The 24,683-nt window shown below is 42.8% G+C and overlaps 1 protein-coding gene across 1 annotated transcript in view; it reads left to right on the top strand.

Moving 5' to 3' along the window:
- The first annotated feature begins 348 nt into the window (after window positions 1-348).
- ACSL3 (acyl-CoA synthetase long chain family member 3) overlaps window positions 349-24,683 on the top strand; it is an 85,265-nt gene continuing 60,930 nt past the window's right edge. Inside the window, exon 1 of the mRNA XM_062192847.1 lies at window positions 349-451. The gene's annotated coding sequence lies outside the window, so the exon portion shown is untranslated. The remainder of the gene's footprint in view (window positions 452-24,683) is intronic.

A 24,683-nucleotide genomic window follows, 5' to 3' on the forward strand; every position in this document is an offset into this window, starting at 1 on the left:
CCCCCGCCGCCCGGTCCCCGCCCCGCGCCGCCCGCGGCCAGCCCCGCTCCCCGGCGGCTCCGCAGAATGACCCTTAGTAACCCCGCCCCGCCCCGGGCCGCCTGCGCCGCGCTCCCCGGCCGGGATTCGATAGGTCCATCCCCGCACGCGCCACCGCCCGCGGGCCAATGGGCGGCGGCCTCCGTGCCTATGCAACGAGCGCCGGCCGGGGCTGCGCGTCTTGGGCGGTTCGGCTCCACAGACGCTGGTGCCCGCGCCCGAGAGCGACGCTGCGGTTGTCCCCGTGGCCGGGGTAGGGACGAGGCGGCGGCGGGCCCCACAGCGGCCGGTCGTCCCCGCGCAGTGCGGCCGCGGCCGGGGCCCCAGGCGGCGGCGCGAGGCGTGAATGCTCTGGGGCGCAGCCGGGCCTGCGTGGGCCCGAGGCCCGGGGAAGCGGGGCCCCGGCGTTGCGGTGAGTGCGGCGCCCGTTGTGGGAGCGGCGGGGGCCGTTTGGTGGCGCGGCCTCCGCGTGCGCCAGGGCCGGGCCGGAGGGGGCGTCCGGGCCTGAGGAGCCCGGGGGCCCCGCGGGCCTCAGGTCGCCGCGGTGGCCCCGGGGGGCGGTGTGTGCACGCCGGCGACCCGCGGCGTTGGGGGAGGCTTCGGCGCGGGGTCCGGCTGACGTGAGGCTCGGGCCGGAGGGGCCCACGTGAGCCGAGCAGCCGCAGCCTGCGGGGCGTCCCGGGGAGCGAGGGTGCCGCGGCGCCCAGGGGCCGGGGGCGGCCACTTGGGTGAGTGAGGGGCGTTCTCGCAGCGTGGGTGCGAGGCAGCGCAGCCTCGCGCCGGGACCGGCGGCGGCCGCGGAGCTGAGGAGGAACCAGCGTGGGCAGGGTCGGCCTCGGGCATCGGTTGGGGACGTTGGCGGCGGCGGCGGGGCTGCGAGGAGGACTGGTGTTTGGGGTTGGGAGTTGTAGGTTTACTTTTCCCGAGTGCGTTGTAATTACACACTGGTACGTCATGGGGCGTGTGACACTTTGAAGGGAGCGCTCGCTCGCTGCCGCCCGGTGGAGGGGACGCGCTTCGGTCCGTTTCGCATATGAGGATCCTCGAGGCACAGATTGGACTGGTTCGCCCAGACCGTCTGGTTTTTAATACAGTGTGGTCGAAGCTATTTTATAGAAGGCCCCTCGATCCATAGAAAGGAACTTAGAAAGAACAACATCTTTAAATTTATATGGAGAAGCAGAAAGGGAAATAGGGGCTTTGTGAAAGCGGTTATTGCCGAAGCAGATGACAGCTGACATTTATTGAGCCTTTGTTGTACGCCACGCACCGCCCTAACAGCTTTATGTCCAGTGTCTTTGGACAGCCCTCCAGGGCGGTGTAATTATTCCCATTTTACAGCGGGGGAAACGGAGGTTTACCCCACGTTCACTTGCCGCAGATCCTGGCTAGTGAGGAGAGAAGCTGGGATCAGGAAGGCCTGCCAAAGTCCAGAGCTCTTACCTCTGCTCCTTCGCTGTCTGAATAGTTGCCACGGTGGAACGGAGTCTGGGAGCGCAGGGGCGCTTGTAGATTGGCGGCACCTTCCATCATGGTCCTCACAGCCTGTTTTGTGTCTCTAGGTGAGTTCCGAGAGTTGAAGGGTGCAGCTGAGTTGCTCCTGAGGGTGTCCTGTGGGAAGACTCGCTGTGACTCCGGGTCGGCTGCAGACTTTCTCTTCTCTTACCATGTGCAGTTCTCACACTTAGGGATGAGTGAAGCTTCTCTGTCACTCTGGCATGTGTTTTTGTCTTTATAGAGGACTTTGGTTTCTCTCATCTATGCAGAGTGTTGCTACTATAGGAGATGCATCTTGGGTGTAGGGCAGAGTGGTCATGGGACCTGAGTCGAAATGCCAAGTCACCTTGTGTCTTTGGGTCTCCGTTACTGGATCTGTAAGACATCTGGATGACTTAAAGCTCAAATACATTCTGAGTCTAAAGTGTCCTCCTTGAAGGTAGAAAGGGAGGTTGGGAGAAAATCACTCTGCTGGGTTTGGGGTGGGTATCCCATCTTAAAGCCTTAAGATCAACATCAGTTGCTTATGTGCCTTCTTGCTTTCTGGTGACTGGTTCATCCCTTGTTCCACAGTTGCTCAGTTGGAGCCTTTTAACGCTTCTGTAGTTCAGGCACCGTGTTAGGTGCTAGGAATATGAGAGCTGCAGTGAACAGAATCGATGAGATCCCTGCCCTTAGGGAGCAAACAGGAAGCAAATGATCACACAGATAAATACATAATTACATGTTACAATAATGTGCAATGAAGGGAAAGTATTGTGTTAATGAAGATTCTAATCAGGATTATGACATAGGTGGAGATCTAGTCTAGGAAGCATCTTTGAATTGATATGGTGAAATTTTATTAAATGGCAGCCTTTCACTTTTTTTTTTAATTTAGTTTTTTTTTTTTTTTCCTGAGAGAAAAAGAGTGAGGAAGAGAGGGAACAGGGATGCTTTCATCCATCCTGAATGCCCAGGAACTCAATCCGGGTCTCCTGCGTGGGCGATAACCCAACTACCTGAGCTGTTCCCACTGCTTCTCAGGAGGCGATAGCAGGAGGGTGGAATCAAGAGCCACAGCCAGAGTCCAGCCCTGCATCCTAATGGGCATCTCAACTGCTAGGCCAAACACCTGCCCCCACCTTGATCTTGAGGCTGCCATTAAGTGTATATAATAAAATATTTGGGGAAATTTTCAGTAAGAATACGTCTTTTCATTCCTCAGTATCTATTCCTATCCAGAGTGTCTCTCCAGCTCACATTGCAAGTTAGGTAAATGAATAGGGAACTTTTCCAGCAGTCTTTTTTTTTGGCAGATAGAGATGGACAGTGAGAGAGACGAGAGACAGAAAGGTCGTCTTTCCGTTGGTTCACCCCCCAAATGGCCGCTACGGCTGGCGCTGCGCCGATCCAAAGCCAGGAGCCAGGAGCCAGGTGCTTCTTCCTGGTCTCCCACGCGGGTGCAGGCACCCAAGTGCTTGGGCCATCCTCCACTGCCTTCCTAGGCCACAGCAGAGAGCTGGCCTGGAAGAGGAGCAACCAGGACTAGAACCCGGCGCCCATATGGGTTGCCGGTGCTGCAGGCGGAGGATTAGCCAAGTGAGCCACGGTGCCGGCCTCCAGCAGTCATTTTGAATGTCTGTCTTCAAGGTACTTAAAAACTTAAACATCCCCTCTAATACTTTTTCCTCCTCTGGAGATGAACAGTTAGAGAACAAGAATCTTTTATGTGAGATTTGGATTTGCATAAGATTTCAATTTTTTTTTTTTTCAGGAAAGCTAGACTAAAAATGACAATCTTTTCTAATTTTAGATAAGCAGTGCCATAATTATGAAAAGTACCCATTGTTGTTTACACTTTACAGGATGATTTAACTTAAAATTCTCACATCTTAGGAAGCAAGAAGGTGTGGTCATTCTAAGCCACTGCTTCAGATACTTGGCATCCTTTAGTCCTGGATATTTTGTGCTTCCCATCTAGTTTCTTGCTAAGCGCCTAGGAGGCAGCAGATGATGGCTCAAATGTTGAGCCCCTGCCACCCATATGGGAGAACCAGATGGAGTTCCAGGCTCCTAGCTTCCACCTGGCTTAGCGTCAGCTGTTGCTGGCTTTTGGAGAATGAATCAGCAGATGGGCGATTGATATGTCTGTCTCTTCCCGTTCTCTGTCACTCTGCCTTTCAAATGAAATTATAAATTATTAAAAAAATAAAGTTTTTGCCTCTTTGGAAGCAAAAAAAAAAAAAAAAAAAACAAAAAAAAAGAAACAAACAAAAAAAACCCCAAAACTAAAAACCCTAATGGTGCAGATTGGGAAATAAAACTGTTAAATATATAAATATTTCAGTTGAACTTGTTTGAAGCCACTATGTTCATTGCAGTACATTAAATGCCATCTGCATACATAGTATTGTCTTTAGGTGTACTGTGGAATAAATAAGATGAACTTGACAAAGTCCTTACTTTGAAGAGTTCAATTAGCACTAATACTCAGAGTTAAGGTTTTCTTCCTCCCTCCCTCCCTCTCTCCCTTCCTTACTTCCTATTTGAAGATTTATATATTTGAAATGAACAGTTACTGAGAGGGAGAGACAGAGAGGTCTTTCATTCACTGGTTCACTCCCCAAATGGCTGCAACAACCTGGGGCTGAGCTAAGCCGAAGCCAGGAACCAGGAGCTTCTTCCAGGGACTTGACCCATCTTCCTCTGCTTTCCCAGGTACCTTGGCAGGTAGCTCTGTCGGAAACAGGGCAGCCAGGACTTGAACTGGGACTCAAACCAGTGCCCATATGGGATGTTGGGGCTGTATGCAGCATTTAACCTGCTATACCACAATAGCAGCCCCTCTTTTTTTTTTTTTTTTTTTTGAAGTACTGTTGTATGTTGGCTTTTACGAGCTTTATAGGATAAGGAGAAGTATTAAGAAAATGGAGATTTTTAAGCATAAAATTGTCAGGTCATGGTGATAAATAGTATATGGGGTGGGGCTGGCGCTGTGTCAAAGCAGGTAAAGCTGCCGATTGCAGTGCCAGCATCCCACATGGGCATCGGTACGAGTCCCAGCTGCTCCACTTCCGATCTAGCTCTCTGCCATGGCCTGGGAAAGCAGTAGATGATGGCTCAAGTCTTTGGGCCCCTGCACCCACGTGGGAGACCCAGAAGAAGCTCCTGGATTCGGATCAGCACAGCTCTGGCTGTTGCAGTCAATTGGGGAGTGAACCAGCAGAAGGAAGACCTCTCTCTCTCTCTCTCTCTTTCCCTCCTTCCCTCCCTCCCTGCCTCTCTCCCTGCCTCTCCACCTCTCCGCTCTCTGTGTAACTCAGACTTTCAAATAAATAAATACATCTTTAAAAAAAATAGTATATGGGGTATGAGAAGGAGGTGTCAAGTGATTACTAGACTTCATACTAATGAAACTGAAGGCATGTGTGTGCTATTCACTGAGCTGGGACTTACTGGGATAAAACTTTGTTTTGAATCTGAGACAGTGTGACTTCAGATTTAGAAATGTTCGGTTAGAGCTTCCTTGAGACCTCTTTTGACTTCCTGGGTTAGTACTCAAAACTGGGGTGGATTTTTACTGTTTTAGAACCCTCAAGGTAGAGAGAAAGGTGAAACAGTGGGTGCAGGTGAAGATTGTCTAGAGAAACTATAGAACAAGGCTAAAAGGAGGATGACTGGGATGACAGCGGGTAGAGGAGGCTGAGCTTGCAAAAGAGACCAGGGTGGTAGCTAGGAAAATAAGAGGACAGATGCTGTGGGCATCCCTGCAGGTCAGGTGGTCACTACTGTGGCAAGCTCCTGTGAGAGAATTGAGAATCATTCATTGGAATCAGCAACATGGAGGTCTTTTGATGACCTTTGCAAGAAATGCTGATCTGCTGATAGGGGTGGGATGGCAGAGCAAGTGGGAGGCAAGGAAAAATGAGACATAGCAAGCTTGGGAAACTGCTTCCAAGAGTTTTGATTTCAGCATATTTACATACTGTTGGCAAGGGTTGATTGAGAGGGAGGGGTTGAATATAGACAAGAAAAGAGTATAGTCACTTGGGCAGATTTCCTGAAAGGATGAGGGTGGATGAGATTCAAGGCAAAATGAGACTTGTGCCTCTGCTGGAAGGAGTACCACAGAGTACAGGCTTATAACCTGTATAAATCAGTAAGTACTTTGTTTACTGTGGGGCCTTAAGCAAATTCCATAAAATTGCCAAAGATTGTTAAATTCCTAAAAAGCACCCAAGTTTAGCTAAGTTGTGACAGTCTTTCAGGAGACTTCACTACAGAAACAGCTTGTGAAATTGATTTAATGTGTGACTTACCTTTGATTTCATCCAACTCAATAGAGTCTATACCTTCATTTGACTTTTGATGATTTATTTCTCTTCTGAAAAAGGCCTTGTAAATGTTGAATTTTGTGATTATTTCACTACATGCTTATTTTTGGTTTCATAAGAATGATTTTCCAGGTTACTTTTGTTTTCCTTGTTTTAAATAATTCTTGAAGTTTTAGTTTCTATTATTATTGCAGTATGTTTACTTAGATACTACTAAGTTTCCTTCTTTGAATGCTTATTCAGTGGATTAAATCAATGTGCTGAGTTGAAGATCCTTAAATAACCTTTTGGATAAGTTGAAATCCCCTCATATAGTTATATAATTGTTTGTGATGATATCTGTTATAAGGATATACTCCTACAGGGACAATGAATCATTCATGTATTTGGTATCTATTTTGCAAGGCACTGAGAATCTGGAAATGATTGAGAGATAGTTACTGCTCCCAAAGAACTCACAGTTCAGAAAAGGAAGGAAGTATATGAATAAACATTACAGTATGGTGTAACGGAAGAAGGCATATGAGCAGATACTTTACAGTTTGGTGTAATCAGCACAGCAGTGGAAGCTGCTAGGAAATACAAGTGTGAAGCAGGCCCAGGGCAGGGGAGGAAATTGGGATGGGGAGCTTTGCAGAGGAGGTGGTGGCTGAGGCAGGTTTCCCAAGAGAAATTGGTTCTTTGCCAGTTGAACAAGAGAGCCAGGAAATAGATTGTATTACCTTGATTTTTGGACCAGGTGTGTGTGTATGGAACACATACAGAGATATATACACACTGAAGAGGTTATAACAGTGTTGAATAATATTTTTAGAAAAATGAAAGCAAAAAGTAACGAAACTCTTGCTATCCTAACACTGCTCAAGAGATGAATAGTTTCCTGTTATCCCCTGTTTAATTGTAGTCAACTTTTTGGTTTCAGTGCTGCACTGAAGTATATTTTTCTGGAAAAAAAAACAAACAAAATGGTTTTTCTTTTTCTAAGGCTTTTGGGATGAGGGTAATGCCTTTATAGTATCCTATGGTCAGGTACTGTTCTAATTTTCTTAGTCTTGTGTGATAGGTTCTTTCATCATCCTTATTCATAGATGAGGCACAGGATAGCATAGGTGACTTGTTTGAGTTTGTGGTGGATTTTGTCCCAGGCAGTTTGGCACTGTATCTTCTCTCTTACCATGACAGTTTGGTTTGAGGTTTGTTTAAACTTCTGAAGGTACGGTTGTATCTGGAAAGGAGCTGTTTCAACATTTAGGGGCAGTGTTTAGATCTGTTTTACCACACAGGTGCTTTAACCAGCTAAACTGTGGAGCCTGGATCTGTTTTAATTACAGTTATTACTCCAAATAAATCCCACCTCTTTGTTGTTATTGTTTTTTTTTAATGAGTGGGAAAAATGAAAGGTAAAACAAACTAAATTGTGGGAGTTCCAGTAGAATTTTCTTCTTGACCTTGAACATAAATATTTCAGGATACATTGTCCTTTACTATTGCTTAATATGAACTAGTGTTATTACTCCTTTAGATTTCTCCTTTGGATCAGAATTTAAAGGAATTTGAAAAGCCTTAATCTGTTAACTCCAGTTGTCATTTTATGTATGTCTCAAAACTGTTTAATAACATTTAATATAATTGAAAAAACTCACTCTTGTCCTCTAAATCTTCAGTTAATCATTGCCTAGAATTTGCTGTTTATTATTCTTAAGCATTTTTCTGCAGTTTTAGTTCACATAATTGTATACCATTGTATGATATTGTTTTGTATATTGTTAACTTTATATAGATGATTCTGTGTGTATTGTTATGCAATATCTGTGTGGCTTCATCCTTTGAGTTCTATCAATGATCGAACCTAGTTTAGTTCATTTAGTTTTACTGTGGAAAATGTATTCCTTTTTAGGCTGGGTGTACCTCATTTATTTCCTCTTTGTTGGCAGAGTTTAGGTTGTTTCCATATCTGTGGGGAGGTATGATTACAAGTACTATTACTCTAACTATTATTGAATATGAGTCTTTTCCTAATTCCATTTTTGATACTATAGTTTCCCTATGCTTTTTTTTTTTTCTTTACATTTTTACATTGGCTTTGCTCTAGTCTTTTCATTATTTGAGTCAAGGTACTTTATAGCACAAAACTACAATGGACATTTTTCCTTAAGGCTTTCTTAATAACATTTATTTTAATTAACCATATTTTACTTTTTTTTAAAAGTAGCAATTTTATAAGGATCTAATATTATTTACTTTTAGTTCCATAACTGACTATAAGGGTAATTCATATGTACCCTTTCTCTCAGGCAGTTTTTCTTTGTTAATGTTTTTTTGTTTTACCCAGTTCTGTATTTATGTGCTTATTTCCTTTTAAGAATTTTCCTCTATGACATTATATCTTTCTCCATTGCCGTGTGTGTGTGTGTGTGTGTTTGTATGTAAAGGAGCTGTGCTTGGAGTTAAGATGACTTGAATTGGAATCTTGGGTCTATATCTATCTCTTATTAGCTCTGTGACCTTGGGCAGTTTATTTAACTATGGTGCTTCAGTTTCTTCATCTGAAAATAGAGATGATAATAGAATGTACATGAAGATTGTTGTATTTATATAAGTATTTGTATAGTCAGCACTTAAATATGAACTATTTTTATTTATTTTTACAGTGTGCAGTATTTTCTAAGTCTTACTCACTTTGTTTTGCTGTCTTTTTAAAGAAGTGTTATCTTCACATAGAGAAATATACCTCAAGGACATGTTGAGTGTATCATACATAACCTCTTGTTAATGGAGGTTGGGAATAGGGAGCTTATAAACAGTGGAAAACTATAAATTGTGGTACATCATTAACTATATTTTTTATATCTTAACATCAGTAATTTAGGGTTTATCTTGTGCTTTTATTTCTTATAATTACATGTACAGCTCATTGAAAAAGGTTGACATGGTGTACTTTCATTTATATAAATAGCAAGAGTTTACTCTTGTGATTTTTAAGTACCTTCTATACTGTGATCCTGATAATGATTCAGGTAGCATTTCTAAATAGAGGGAGCTTTAAAAAGTTCATGGAGAATATACCTTTTAATTTAAGTTTCTATAAACTTTTTGAACTCCTTTGTGTATTATCCTATATTATCAATGTTATTTATTTGAAAGACATAGTTACAAAGAGGCAAAAGCAGAGAGAGAAGAGTTTTCCATCCTCTGGTTCACTCCCCAAATGGCTGCAAAGGCTGGAGCTGGACTCCATCCAAAACCAGGAGCCAGGAGCTTCTTCCGGGTCTCCCACATGGGTGCTGGGGCCCAAAGACTTGGGCCATCTTGCACTGCTTTCCCAGGCCATAGCAGAGAGCTGGATCAGAAGTGGAGCATATGGGATGGCAGCACTGCAGGCAGTGGCTTTACCTGCTGTGCTATAGCACTGACCCTATCAACCTTGTTTTGTTGGGTAGAGAAGGAACCATTGCCACACATGTGTATAAAACTTGATATATAAATTTGAACTAGTTATTTACCCTTTCTCAGCTTTCCTTTTCAATTTCTATAACATGAAGATTTTAAAGGGCTATATTATGAGAGGTGAGCGAGACCGTAGGTAGTTCAGGGCACATAGCTGACTCCTTATGTTAATTACTTCCTCCATTTATGCCTCTGTTACGTCTCTGTCTCTCTCTTTTTTTTAAGATTTATTTATTTATTTGAAAGGCAAAGCTACTGGGCAGCCAAGGGGGGGGGAGAGGGAGGAGAGAGGAGAGAGAGGGGAGAGAGGGGATGGGGGGAGAGAGGGGGGAGAGAGGGGGGAGGGGAGGAGAGAGGGGGGAGGGAGGGGGGAGGGGGGGGAAGAGAGGAGAGAGAATCTACATCGGCTGGTTTACTCCCCAAATGGCTGCAATGGCCAGGGCAGGCCAGGCTGAAGCCAGGAGCCAGAGGGGTCTTCCAGTTTTCCCACATGGCTGTAGGAGCCCAAGCATCTGGGCCATCCTCTGCTGCTTTCCCAGACACATTAGCAGGGAGCTGATTGGAACTTTAGCAGCTGAGACTTGGACTGGCACTCAGTGGGATGCCAGCACTGCAGGTGACAGCTTCACTTGATCTTAGCCAAAAGACTGAGAAGCAGGTGATGGCTTTATCTGCTTCGCCACAGCGCTGGTCCCTCTGTTGTCTCTTAGTTGCCTTTTATTCTGTTTTCCCTCTTCTCCATTCTATGTTTCTTCTCCCTCCTTTGTCCTTCAGAAGTGGTTTTTTTTGATAAACAGCACAGTGCTCTGAATCCAGCATGTTCGGGAATCCATTATATGAATAAAAGCATATGTCATTTATAGAGGTCTAGGAGGTATTAATTCCTGAAGGACAAGAGCTTCCAAACTGTATGAAGGTGCAGAACAAGATGTGGTAAATCTAATATGAGCAGTACAGAGGACTAAGAGGTTGGATTTGGTCCTGCTCAAAAGGAGACCTATGTTGGATTTGAAAAAAGGGTTGAGTTTGAGGAAGGTATTCAAATTGAGTCCAAGGGCAGTGGAATTTGAAAGAGCAAATTGACATATAAAATTGAGCCATCAACTACTTAGGCGGACCAAAGAAGCTGCAGGGATAAATCATATCCCATGGGGCAGCAAGGAACAGACTTAGAGGACAAAAACAATGATTGATTGATTCAGTTCAGAAAGTAATTGTTGGATGAATTAAAGCAGGACTGAGGAACATCTGGCTGGTAGACTATATAAGGCCCATGAAATCTTTTGGTTTGTCCCTGAAAATGAAACTGTAGGCGGGACTTGAAATTCAATAAATCAATAGCAGGCTAACTTTTTTTTTTAAAGATTTATTTATTTATTTGAAAGTCGGAGTTACAGAGAGAGAAGGAGAGGCAGAGAGAGAGAGCGGTTTTATCTGATGGTTCACTTCCCAATTGGCCACAATGGCCAGAGCTGTGCTGATCTGAAGCCAGGAGCCAAGAGCCTCCTCTGGGTCTTCCTATACGGGTACAGGGACCCAAGGGCCATCTTGTACTGCTTTCCCAGGCCATAGCAGAGAGCTGGATCAGAAGTGGAGCAGCCAGGACTCAAACTGGCGCCCATACTTGCCTCAGTATTTTTGTTACCTGTGCCACAGTTCTTTCTTAGATGCCTTTTTACTTATTTATTTGAAAGGCGGAGTTACAGAGAGAGAGAGAGAGAAACAGGGAGAGATCTTCCATCTGCTGGTTTGGTCCCCAAATGACTGCAACAGCCAGGCGTGGGCCAGCCAAAGCCAAGAACCAGGAACTACACCCAGGTTTCCCATGTGTGTGGCAGGGACCCAAGCTCTGGGGCTGTCCTCTACTATTTCTCAGGAACTAGATCAGAAGTGGAGCAGCTGGGACTGGAAGCAGTGCACATCTGGGATGCTGGCACTGCCGGCCCCTACATCATTTTTTTATTTATTTGAAAGGCAGAGTTACAGAGAGAGAAAGAGAGAGAGGTCTTCTATCTGCTGGTTCACTCCCCAGATGGCCACAACAACTGGGGCTGAGCCAAGCCAAAGCCACGAGCTTCTTTGGGTCTCCCACATGGATGCTTGGGCCATCTTCTGCTTTCCCAGGCACTTTAGTAGGGAGCTAGATTGGAAATGGAGCAGCCAGGACTTGAACTGGTGCCCACATGGGATGTCAGTGCTGCAGGCTGGGGCTTTAACCTGCTGTGCCACAGCTCTGGCCCCAAATCATTATTACTAACAGCTACAAACCATCCATGCAATTGATGAGCTCCCACCGATGGACATTGAGAATAGAGAGATGAATAAGACAGATGTGTCCCTTCCCTGGTGCATGGAGTAGGAAAGTGGACAGTAAGCACTCTCACAAATTGTTTAATTACAACTGCAGTAGATGCTGTGAAGACAAAATGGGGTACTGAGAGAGTGGTAACATAGGCTTCCCTAGGATGCTTCTCTGAGGAAGTGCCACTGAACTGAACCAAGTCATGGGGGATGAGGTGGGGTGAATAGGCAGCTTTGTAGGCATAGTCTTAAAGCATTCTGAACGTGGGATAGACACTTAGCACTGGGGAAAATCTACATGAAGGCTAGAGGGTCAGGAGTTTTATGCAGAGATAATCTGAGAGTAAATCCGACTCATTTGAGGGCCCACAGCATGCATAAGACAGAAGGTAAAATGAAGCCTTCTGGTCTCTTAAGAGCCATCTGTTGAGAGTAGGGAGGGAAGATTAGGGAATTTGGAGGTTCAGCTGTGCCAAGTAGCTAGTAATACCTATATCAAGTCAATAGGCTGCTTTGGTCCCTCAGTTACTACAAAAAGAAGTCTAAATTTATTACCACAAAATTTGGAAGTAGCTTTTTCCCTTTTGTAGTTTGAGTTGTATAGTTAGGAGTGTTAGAAATAAGCAAAAAATGGGGCTGGCGCCGTGGCTTACTTGGTTAATCCTCCGCCTGCGGCGCCAGCATCCCATATAGGCACCAGTTCTAGTCCCAGCTGCTCCTCTTCCAGTCCAGCTCTGTGCTGTGGCCCGGGAAGGCAGTGGAGGATGGCCCAAGTGCTTGGGCGCCTGCACCAGTATGGGAGACCAGGAAGAAGCGCCTGGCTCCTGGCTTTGGATTGGCGTAGCTCCGGCCTAGAGGCCATTTGGGGAGTGAACCAATGGAAGGAAGACCTTTCTCTCTCTCTCTCTCTCACTGTCTAACTCTGTCAAATAAATAAATAAAAAAAATGTATAAAAAAAAGCAAAAATGATCTTTAGCAGTATTAAAGCATCTGTAAACACAACAACTTGCCTAATTATAATTTATTGTGTAGGTTTTGATATGGATACATATTTAGTTAAGGCCAATGAAAAACTTGTTAGATGAGATAATTCATAATTCTATTGTTATGTGTTTTGAATGAAAAGATTTTAAGTTTAATGTCTATTCTGAATTTTGCTCAGTTTCTTGTTTAAAAATAAACTGGCCTGCTCTTTCAGGTATTTTAGTATTGTTTGCATATATTTGTAGACATTATAATGCATTTGAATATTTGCTTAAAGTTTTTCTTAAGTATGACAATACATGTTCAAAGAGAAAATTTGGAAAATACGTGAAAGCATAAAGAAGAAAATAAAAATCACAGCTAATCCTACATTCCAGTTGTAAATTTGGACACTTTTAGTTTTGGCACCTATTTGTGTGTGTTAACAAAAGTTATATTTAATATAACTTTTAAATATATGTGTTAACAAAAGTTATATTTAATATAACTTTTAAATATATATATTTAATCTCCTTTTCCTCATTTCTCGTATTTTTTTAAATTTATTTATTTGAAAGCCAGACAGGGCTGGTGCTGTGGCATAGCAGATAAAGCTGCTGCCTGCTGTGCCGGCTTCCCATATGGGCGCCTGTTTGAGTCTCGACTGCTCCACTTCTGATCCAGCTCTCTGCTATGGCTTGGGAAAGCAGTAGAAGATGGCCTGAGTCCTTGGGCCTCTCTGCACCCGTGTGGGACACCCAGAAGCCCTTAGCTCCTGGCTTCAGATCAGCCCAGCCCTGGCTGTTGAGGCCAATTGGGGAATCAACCAGTGGATGGAAGACCCCCCCCCCCCCTCTCTCCCTCTCTCTCTCTCTCTGCCTCTCCTTCTCTATCTGTGTAACTCTGACTTTCAAATAAATAAATAAATCTTAAAAAAAAAAAAAAAAAGGCAGAGTTACAGAGAGAGAGAACATGCACTTCCATCTGCTTGTTCACTTCCCCAAATGGCTGCAACAGCTGGAATTGGGCCGATCTGAAGCCAGGATCCAGGAGCTTCTTCCAGGACTCCCATGCAGGTTCAGGACTTGGGCTATCTTCTACTGCTCTCCCAGGCCATAGCAGAGAGCTGGATTGGAAGTGGAGCATCCGAATCTTGAACCAGTGCCCAAATGGGATGTTGGCATTGTAGACAGTGGCTTTACTTGCTATGCCACAGTGCCAGCCCATCTCATTGTATCTTGAACAATTTTCCTATACTGAATGTGCTTTGAAAATAAACTTTTTTAAAGATTTATTTTATTTTATTTGAAAGGCAGAGTTACAGAGAGAGGGAGAGACAGCAGGAAAGAGATATTCCATCTACTGGTTTTCTCCCCAAATGGATGCAAGAGCTGGGGCTAAGCCTAGCCAAAACAGGGAGCCAGAAGCTTCTTCCAGGTCTGCCATGTAGGTATAGGGGCCTAAGCACCTGGGACCTCCTCTGCTGCTTTCCCAGGTGCATTAGCAAGGAGCTGATCCAGAGCGGAGTAGCTGGAACTTGAACTGGACCCAAATGAGATGCTGGCTCTGTAGTTGGCTTCACTTGCTGCGCCACACACCAACTCCTGAAAATATCTTTAATGTTGTATGAGTCTGTTGTATACATCATAATATATTTGGCCATTTCTCAATTATTGGATATTTGTCCCTCCTCTGCCCCATTATAAGTAACCAATGGAGTCCGGCGCCATGGCTCAATAGGCTAATCCTCCACCTTGCGGCGCCGGCACACCGGGTTCTAGTCCTGGTCGGGGCACCGGATTCTGTCCCGGTTGCCCCTCTTCCAGGCCAGCTCTCTGCCGTGGCCCGGGAGTGCAGTGGAGGATGGCCCAAGTGCTTGGGCCCTGCACCCCATGGGAGACCAGGAGAAGCACCTGGCTCCTGCCTTCAGCTCAGCGCAGTGCACCAGCCGCGGCGGCCATTGGAGGGTGAACCAATGGCAAAGGAAGACCTTTCTCTCTGTCTCTCTCTCACTATCCACTCTGCCTGTCAAAAATTTAAAAAAAAAAAAAAGTACCCAATGGAACTGTCAAGCACATTTATTTTCTTCATTAAATATTTAGAGAAGTGGATTTGTTGGGTCAAAAGGTATGAAAAAATTACAAACGTGCTTTTTGGAGAAGTTGTGCTTATTTATGTGCCCTCTAGCTGTTTGTGAGACGTTTACAGAGCACCTATGCTTACATTTATATATTGAAAAACAGGAGAAAGATGATATTTCACATTTGTAAAAAAAATTCTTACATTTTGTGTAATTTTTAAAAAGATTTCCTAGCAATCTGTATGTTTATTTTGGTTGAACCAGTATTTTTTTTAAAGATTTATTAATTGAAATTCTAGAGTTAGAGGGAGAGACAGAGAGAGAATCTTAATCCTCTGGTTCACTCCCTAGATGGTCACAATGGCCGAAGCCAGGAGCCAAGAGTTTCTTCTGGGTCTCTCACATGGGGCAGGGGCTGAAGCACTTGGGCTGTGTTCCTTTGCTTTTCCTAGTTGCATTAACAGGGAGCTGGATCTGAAGTGGAGCAGGTGGCAGCCCATATGGGATGCCAGTGTTGCAGGCAGCAATTTTACCCATTATACCACAATGCCAGCCCCAAGATTAAGTGAGTCTTAATCTAGGTATGATTAAATAATAAACAATGCTTTTGTTCATTAACTGTGTCTTGCTAAAAGATTTGAATAATAGAAAATGTCTAGATTTAGGTTTTTATTTAAAGATATTACAGTAAAAATTAACATGGAATTAATAATTAAAAATTAAATTAAAAATTAATATGGAAGATATAAATTTTTCATTTATGTGAAATTTGAATAAGTAAAGTTGGGAATAATCATGAAAAGATGGCTTTTTATTGACCTTTCTCGATGTTCTACATAACCTGTTAATGGTGAACGCTGACATCATCAATAAATATACCTATTATGATTTTTACTCTAAAAATTTCTCCCTTCAGGTGTCCTTTTTTTTTTTTTAAGATTTATTTATTTATTTGAAAGTCAGAGTTACACAGAGAGAGAAAGGGAGGCAGAGAGAGGTCTTCCATCCACTGGTTCACTCCCCAATTGGCCGCAATGGCCAGAGCTATGCTGATCTGAAGGCAGGAGCCAGGAGCTTCTTCTGGGTCTCCCATACAGGTCAGGGGTCCAAGGACTTGGACCATCTTGCACTGCTTTCTCAGGCCATAGCAGAGAGTTGGATTGGAAGTGGAGCAGCTGGGACTTGAACCAGCGTCCATATGGGATGCCGGCCCTGCAGGTGGCTGCTTTACCCACTATGCCACAGAGCCGGCCCCTATGTTAGGTGTCTTGAGAATTATCTCAGATAACACAGTGTCCCTCAGTTTCTGTTGCTCCTATGGCTGATTCAAACAGGATGGTTGAGGGGAGGGGATGGAATTTGCTTTCAATAAAAAAGTAGTGGGGTAGAGGGAGGAATCTCTCATATCACTTAGTCATGATTCAGATCAGAGTAACACTCTCTACAAGATCAGTTGAAATTTGAATTTTTATTCAATAAAATATAGCTTGGTTTTTCACTGTTTTATTTATATACTACTTAATAATCTTTCTGATCTGGAAAACGACTGGAAGAATTTCTGTAAATTTGACCTTATATTTACTCAGCTTTCATAGTGATTTTAAAAATTAAAAAAAAATTACTTGAAAGGCAGAAGGAGAGATCTTCTTTCACCAGTTTACTCCCCTGATGCCCCCAACAGCTAGGGTTGGACCATGCCAAGGCCCAGAGTGAGAATTCCATCTGAATTACCTATATGGTGGCAGGGACTCTAGTACTTGAGCCATCACTGCTGCCTCCTTGGATACGCATCAGCAGGAAACTGGATCCAAAGTGGAATCATGACTCAAACCCAGGCACTCCAATATGGGAGGTGGGCATTCCAAGCAACATCTTACCTGCTGTGCCAAATGCTTGCCCCTAACGTATGGATTTTACAAATAATGTTCCATATGTATTTCTTGTCCTTTAATTGTTCCACATCATAGTAAAGGAATGATCAGAGCTAGGCTCTAGGTGGCCTCCGTGATTGCCGTTGCTCTTAACTATTAACTTGGTGGTCCGTGGGCTGATGATAAACAACCAACTCAGTAGTCTCCAGCTCTTTCTACCTTTGTATTATCTCACCAGTTTCAGAAGCACCAACATACAGTTCCTTAGCTTGTTTTCTCTGATGTTTCTACTTGTTTACCTTCCTTAAAAAATTACTGAACATATACTAGGCAGTCTTTCCTAGGTTTCTTGGGATAGATATTTTAAAGATGAATCATGTGTTTACCAGTTTGAAGTAGAGAATAAAACAGCAGACATATCCATAGTAACAAGTGCTGATTCAGAGATTTATTCAAAGTGTTTTGGGTTGATTGGTTGAGCAGACATTAAAAGACTTCATAATAGAGGTAGCACTTGAACTGGAGTCTGAACTATTTGGCCAGTTTAGAAGTACTGGGATTAAGGCCGGCATTGTGCATAGTGAAATAAGCTGCTGCTTGTGATGCTGGCAACCCATATTGGAGTGCTTTGTTGAGTCACAGCTATGTTGCTTTCAATCTAACTTCCTGCTAATGTGGCTGGGAAGGCAGTGGAAAGTGGCCCCAATACTTTGGCTCCTACCACTCGTATGTGGGAGACCAGGATGGAGTCCCTGGCTCCTGACTTCAGCCTGGCTCAGCCCTGGCGGTTGTGTCCATTTTGGGAGTGAACTAGTGGGTCTCCCCCTTGGGTGTTAGGGACACAAGTGCTTGAGCCATCACTGTTACTTTCCAGGGTGCACATTAGCAGGAAATTGGATTGGAAGTGGAGCCAGACAAACTGGGCACTCCAATATAGGAAGCAGGTGTCCCTAGTGATGTTTCAACAACTGAGCCATGCCAGTGTCTCTAAGAGTGTGATTTTATTTATATGTACTGCATAATTAGCTAGATTTCAGGAAAGTGGAGATAAAAATGAACATATTTTAAGATGCTTGAAAGTTATTGGGGGAGACAGAAAAGTTAAAATGCAGCTGTAATAACTTAGTTAATGGTTTGCCTAAAGTGCTTTAGAAACTGAGGAGAAGGATGTTTAGCACAACCTTGGTGGAGGAGAGAAGAGAAAAGAGGTGAAAATAGATGGAATTCAGTCAAATGGATGGGTTAGTCAAGAGAAGGTTGGAGATGGAACCCATTGGGAATACAAGTAAAATGACATGGGGACAGTAAAATACATGGAATGTTTAGGGGTACTGAGAGGGTAGGTTACATGGTGAGTATAAGGAAATGAAGATAACTAAATAGATCAGTACATAGATTGAAGATGGAAGACAGAGCTGGTAGTTGAGGCCAGTGATAGCAGAAAACAAGGACATTGAGGAGCCCCAGTGAAAGCTTGGAAGTGGGGGAATGAACTGACTTTATTTGCCTTGTAGAAAAATCACTGGTAATTCTCTGGGGGAGAATGACTTGAGTGAGGGAGAAGGAATAACTTGGGCTACCATTAAAGTTATGGTGATGCAACATCATGAAGGTTTACCTTCCCAGAGGTGTTGGAAGTAGAAATGGGGTGGAGGAGATTGGGAGGAAAGTTTTGTAGGAGTCCACTGAGGTATGCGGCAGAAGAGCTGACTAGATGCAAAATAAATACTAGTCTGGCTTAGGACACTGTGATCATGGCAGTGGAAGGACATATAGGGTCTGGGGAGTTAGGAGAATTAGGAAGGGAGGACATTGGGCTGCAGAGGTCTAGTAGTTTGGGAAGGTCAAAGGGATTGATCTAGATGAGTTCACAGAAGGACTGTAGTGACACAGCTGGTGGAATAAGACTGGTTATAAGAGCATAGGTTCAATGTTCTGTGCTTAAGAAATTAATTGTACTTCAGAGATTGTACTTGAGATCAATAGTGCTTAAGAGATTGTACTTAGGAGATTATACCTTAGGGGCTAATAATTCGTACTTTTGGGGTGTACTTTGTTTAGAGGGTGTTTTTAAAAAGTCAGACTTGTGATATTCCTTGGAATGAAAAATGCTAAGTGGTCTAGAGGGAAAGTTCATTGAGAATAGGGCCTATTGAGTACTCAGGATCTGTTCTTGAAATCAGAACCTTTTACTATTGAAAAACAGAGCACACATGTAGATTTATTTTTTGGTGAGAAACAAATCTGTATTGGCACTTGTTTCATTAGATAACTACACTGACTGCTACTTACACACTTGTTACCCTTTTGGATGTTATGTAAAATGAGTTTGTAGGCTTATGACAAGTTTTTGTTTTCTGCTTGGATATTTCTGGGTTTTAGAATATTCGGTATCATTTTGGACAAAATTATGAGAAGTTTCTCTTTCAACCACAAAAGTTCTTATTTTTACTATTGTTGGGATTGCAGTGATACTCATTCTGAACCTTGACACTGACTTTTTATGGTAATGCTTAACAGTCACAGACCCCTTCTCTTCTTGTTGGAGGCTGATTTGATAGTTACTGTTTGGGGGAAGTGGTGGGAGGGTAGTTGAAACATTTCTAAGATGAAACAAGTCCTTTATTTGAGGTTTTTTTTCTTTTTTTTTTTTTGTGACAAGCAGAGTTAGAGAGACAAAGGTCTTCCTTCCGTTGGTTCACCCCTCCAAATGGCCTCTATGGCCGACGCGCTGTGCTGATCTGAAGCCAGGAGCCAGGTACTTCCTCCTGGTCTCCCGTGCGGGTGCAGGGCCCAAGCACTTGGGCCATCCTCCACTGCCTTCCCGGGCCACAGCAGAGAGCTGGAGAGGAAGAGGAGCAACCAGGACAGAATCCGGCGCCCTAACCGGGATTAGAACCCTGGGTGCCAGCGCCGAGGTCGAGGATTAGCCAAGTGTGCAGTGGCGCAGGGTTTTATAGAAATCCAGAATGAAGCAGAATGAATTATCTTAGAACTGCACTTGAATGGAATTAATGTGCGCAAAGTAATTGAAATTACACCACATGGATCATAATATGTGGCATTAGTATTTTTTACATGCTCACAGTTAGTATTTTCCCAAGTCATTTAATCATTGTGTTATAGCTTATCATATTGCCAGTGTGTTAGATTCTAGATTTGTATGCATCATTTGCTCTGAAACTAGGCCTGACAGACAAGTAGACTGATGCTTGCTTAGACTGCAGCACTCTCCTTAGAAAATACAAATGTTTAATTTTGTATAGCAGTTTCTGAGGCATATAAAAAATACCTGCTCTATCCAACAGTATTTTTTTTTTAAAGGTTGATTTATTTGTGTTACATAGAGAGAGAAGGAGAGGCAGAGAGAGAGAGGTCTTCCATCTGCTGGTTCACTCCCCAGTTGGCCGCAACGGCTGAAACTGTGCTGATCCAAAGCTAGGAGCCAGGAGCTTCTTCCAGGTCTCCCACGTGGGTGCAGGGGCCCAAGGACTTGGGCCATCTTGTATTGCTTTCCCAGGACATAGCAGAGAGCTGGATCGGAAGTGGAGCAGCTGGGACTTGAACCAGCGTCCATATGGGATGTTGGCACTGTAGCTTTACCTGCTACACCAAAGCACCGGCCTCCTATCTGACAGTATCTTAAAGTGGGTATTGTGGGGGTACTAACTGGCGTAAGGTGGGAGATCAGAGCACCTCACGTATTACTGAAGAGACTAAAGTGGTAGACAGGAGTAATGAAGAGCTTGAGCATGGGGACCACATTTTATAATTCTGTTTCTTTAAAATAGGGATGATGTCTGCCTTGCAGGGGACATGATGCTCTGGCATGTACATGCAATCAGTTGCTGGCACTGGAAGAAACTGGTGGAAATTCTCTTACTTAAAAACAGTTTATATATTTTATATACATGATTTATAATGTTTATAGTATGCAAGGACATAATATTAAAAGTACACACTTGGAATGGCAATTTTTTTTTTTTTTCCAAAGGGTGCTGTTGTGATCCTTGGTTTAGAGGTCTTGACCTAGTGGATAAAAGGTCAGCCCATGCTTATTAGATTGGGGCAACTCTAGAGATGAGTGGAGTTTGGGGTGGGTAAAAGTGCTGAGTTTGTTGGCTGTGGGAAATGAATTGAAGGGTATTGAATTTAGGGAGTTAGTTTCTGTAAATTCATTTGCAAAGTGGTGGACATAGTAATGACTTCAGTTACTTTATGGTCTTAAACTACTTATTGTCACACTAGATATATTCTCACATTACATATTGTCATATCAAGTGTTAGAGAATTACATGGTCAAAATTGGATGGAATACCACCCAGAAACATGAATCACTATCAGAGAATTGTCCTTGATGCCTGGATAATTTGCCCACAGATAATTAGGAGCTGACTGTATGCGTGTTTGTGTTAATAAGGTTTATTTATGTTATGTGATGCCAGAGGACAGGCATATTAGCTATAGGTGATTCCAGTTTTTGTTTCTTATTATTAATTTCAAATACAAGTATGAATAATGGTATTTTCTGTTTTTTAGGTAAGTTAGAAATATCATATATTTCCTTTGATCTCTTTGAGAGAGAGTAGGTTTGTTTGACCTTTCGCTAGAAGGAGTACTCTGTGAGGGGAGGCATGATTGTGTTTTATTCACTGCTGTATCCCCAGTGTCTGACATCTAGGAGACACTCCTATTTGTTGAATAAATCAATGTCTGCATCTCTGCCACCTAGAGCAAAAGTGGACATGAGACACTGAGCAAACATTTATTAAATTGAGTTGAAAGGTTTAAGCATAATATCAGGAAAATTTTGGAAGGCCAGCAATCTCACATCAAAAATGACCAGTATATACTTCTTGTTAGTGGTGCTCTGAGTTGAAAGAATGGAGTTACTGTCAATAAATATGTATTTGAATAGCTAGCTGGCTAAGTAATATATACAAATATAGCTTTAAAAATTGTGTGATTAAAAAGGCAAGAAAAGGATAGCAGCTTTACCTGCTACACCACAGCACTGGCCCCTTTTTATAGCTTTTGACACTCCTGACGATGCCCTTACCAACCTTCATTTTGCCTTCTTTTGGCTTCTAGGGCACTAGCTCTTGGTTCCTTTACCTGTGTTACTGGCTCTTCTAGTGATTGTCCTTAATCTGTTAAGGACAATTAAATATAAGCTAAATACAACTAAATATACTGCTCCCTAAGGATTCCATGGTCTTTGAATACAATCAGATCAGACTAAAACCTATGCTATTGGCTGTGTCTGGAGCTCCAACACTGTATTTCTAATACTGTATTCATATCTAATCCTTCAGTTCCTTCCATCCTTTAATTCAGTGCTCTCATACATGTATTTCTTCTTCCTTCAATATCCCTTATGTCTGTCACAGGCCATCTCTTTATTCCTCCACATAAGAAATGTTAATCTTCAAAGCCCTTGCTGTCTACATTTCAGCTGACAAGTGCTATTAATTTTACTTCTGTGAAGTCTTTACAGTTGGTTCTATTTCTTCTGTATCTACTGCCTTAAGTTCTCTTAGCTCTTACCCTTTGGGCTATTGTAATAACCACATGCCTGGAATCCTTTCTGCTTTGTTTCTATATGATGACCCAAGTCACCATTATGCAAAAACAAATTTGACCAAATGCCTTACTTAAAAAGTATTCTCATTCTATCTGGAACATTATCAATACCCCCTCCAACCCTCTGGTATTTCCTGTGTTCTGTGTATCTCAGCCTACTTGAGATTCTTTTATTTCTTTTTTAAAGATTTATTTGAAAGGTAGAACATCAGAGTGGGGAAGGGATGGGAGAGCAAGAGCAAGCAAGAGAGATCTTCCATCAACTAATTTACTCCTCAGTTGATTGGAACAGCCGGGCTAAGCCAGGCCAAAGCCAGTAACCAGGAACTCCATCCTGCTCTCTTTCTTCTCAGTTGCATCAACAGACATGCTGGATCAGAAGTAGAGCACCTGGGACTTTAACCAGCACTCCCGTATAGGATGCTGACATGTCAAGTGACAGCCTAACTTACTGCTCCACAGTGATAGCCCTTGGGACTCCTCATTCTGTGTTCATTTATGCCTCTGTGTGTTAAGCATGAGGGGAAGAAGGTCTCTCACCCAGACTGACTGATTCAGATCTGTGTGAGTCCATAGGAGGACTGACCCTCATAATGAGGGTTTAACTGAATTTTGAAGGCTGAATTTGCTTTGGCAGTATTCTTTGCTTCTTTTCTGTGCTATTCCATATCCCAGATTCAAAGTTCTGGAGAGAAGAATATGATTGGATCAACACATACATGATTTTGATATAGGCCTCACTGGTTATGGGCTCCTAGATGCCTGTGAATCCCTACATTTGTCACAGTCGTCTGGGTGGAGATGAGAGTAAAGTGGCATCATGTAGTTCATACAGAACCAGTGCTTCCTACCCCAGAACAGAAGTAGGCCAGGCATATGGGCTATGCAAGCTAAGGCTGACATCACGGGTGATGGTTTCAGAATCAGGAAAAAAAGTGATAGCATGCCAATTTGGGGATGTGGAATTGTGAAAGGTTATTAGTTGACGGCTTGTCTGTCCTGGACATAAATAAACCATTATTTCAGTTCTGATTTTTCTTTCATACTCTTGCAATTTATTGAATACTTTTTTACCCACTGGTCTGAAGTGTACTGTGGTCAAAGTTTCCTTTTTTGGTTTTTAAATATTATACCAGAGCAGTTAGTGTTCTTTTTCCATCTAATTAGACATAACACATTAAATGTCCCTTTTCTTGCATTTCATTAGCTAATCTTACAAATTTTTCTTCCAAAAAAATTTTAGAATTAACATATTAAGTGACCATACAAAACAAAAGATTTATTTATTTGAAAGAATTAGAGAGAGGAAGATTCAGAGAGAGAGAGAGAGAGAGAGAGATCTTTCATCTGCTAGTTCACTCCCTGAATAGCTGCAATGGCCAGGGCTGGGCCAGGCTGAGGCCAAGAGCCAGGAGCTTTACCTGGGTCTCCCTTGTGGGTGGCAGGATCCCAAGCATTTGAGCTATCCTCCACTGCTTTCCCCAGGCCATCAGCAGGGGAGCTGGATTGGAAGTGGAGCACGCAGAACATAAACCGGCTACCATATGAGATGCCAGTGTTGCAAGTGGCAGCTTTACCTGCTATGCCACAATGCCAGCTCCCCCTCGCCCCCCAAAAGACTTTGATTTGGGATTGCATTTGATATAGCTTAGTTTTGGCAGAATTATGTTTATCTTTTCCCACTAAGGAACAAGTCTATTTTAACAAATATTCAGGTTTTTTTAGTGCCTAAGTATAGCATTTTACATATATTATTATGTGAGGTATTTTAATGTTGCTTTGCTATTGTGACTAAGATCTTTTTGCATTTTATTTTCTGTTTGGTATTTGAAAAGCTATCACTTTTTATTATTTACTTCATATTTAGATATATTAGGGAATTCTCCCACTGATTGGATATTTTTCAAATGATTCTTTGCGTTTTCTTTTCAACAGCCATTTGTCTGCAAACAGCATGAATTTGTCATACTCATTCCATTTTGTGATTACAGTGGCTGAATTGCAGTGCTATTCAAAGGAAATGCAATGAAAGCCATAGATGTCAGTCATATATCTGATTTTAAATTTCTAGTATGCATATTACAATAAGAGTAAACAGGGAAAATTACTTCTGATGTTTTTTATTTAATGCAGTATATCCAAAATACTGTTTGTGTTTGTCATTGTATAAAAATAATTAATGAGCTATTTTGCTTTCCTTTTTTCATACTGAGTCTTTGGAATCCCGTGTGTATTTTACATTTGGAATACATTTCATTTTGCAGTAGCCACATATCAAGTGCTCAGTAGCAGTTTTGGTTAGTGGTTATCACATTGGATATGTGGCCAGAGCCTTCTCAGTGTTCCATATTTATGGCCATACTTGACCTCCTTGTCTTGTTCTGTGTTGTAATGGAAATCACTGTGAAGTATGATGTTTACTGCTGGTTTTTCATAAATATACTTTTTTTAAAAATAAATTTTCATTTTTTGTTTTTTTTTTTTTTGTTTTTTTTTTTTTAAAGATTTGTGTGTTTATTTGAAAGGCAGAGTTACAGAGAGGCAGAGAGAGAGAGAGAGAGAGAGAGAGAGAGAGAGAGAGAGAG

The sequence above is a fragment of the Lepus europaeus genome, chromosome 1 (genome assembly GCF_033115175.1).
Source record: "Lepus europaeus isolate LE1 chromosome 1, mLepTim1.pri, whole genome shotgun sequence".
NCBI lineage: Eukaryota > Metazoa > Chordata > Mammalia > Lagomorpha > Leporidae > Lepus > Lepus europaeus.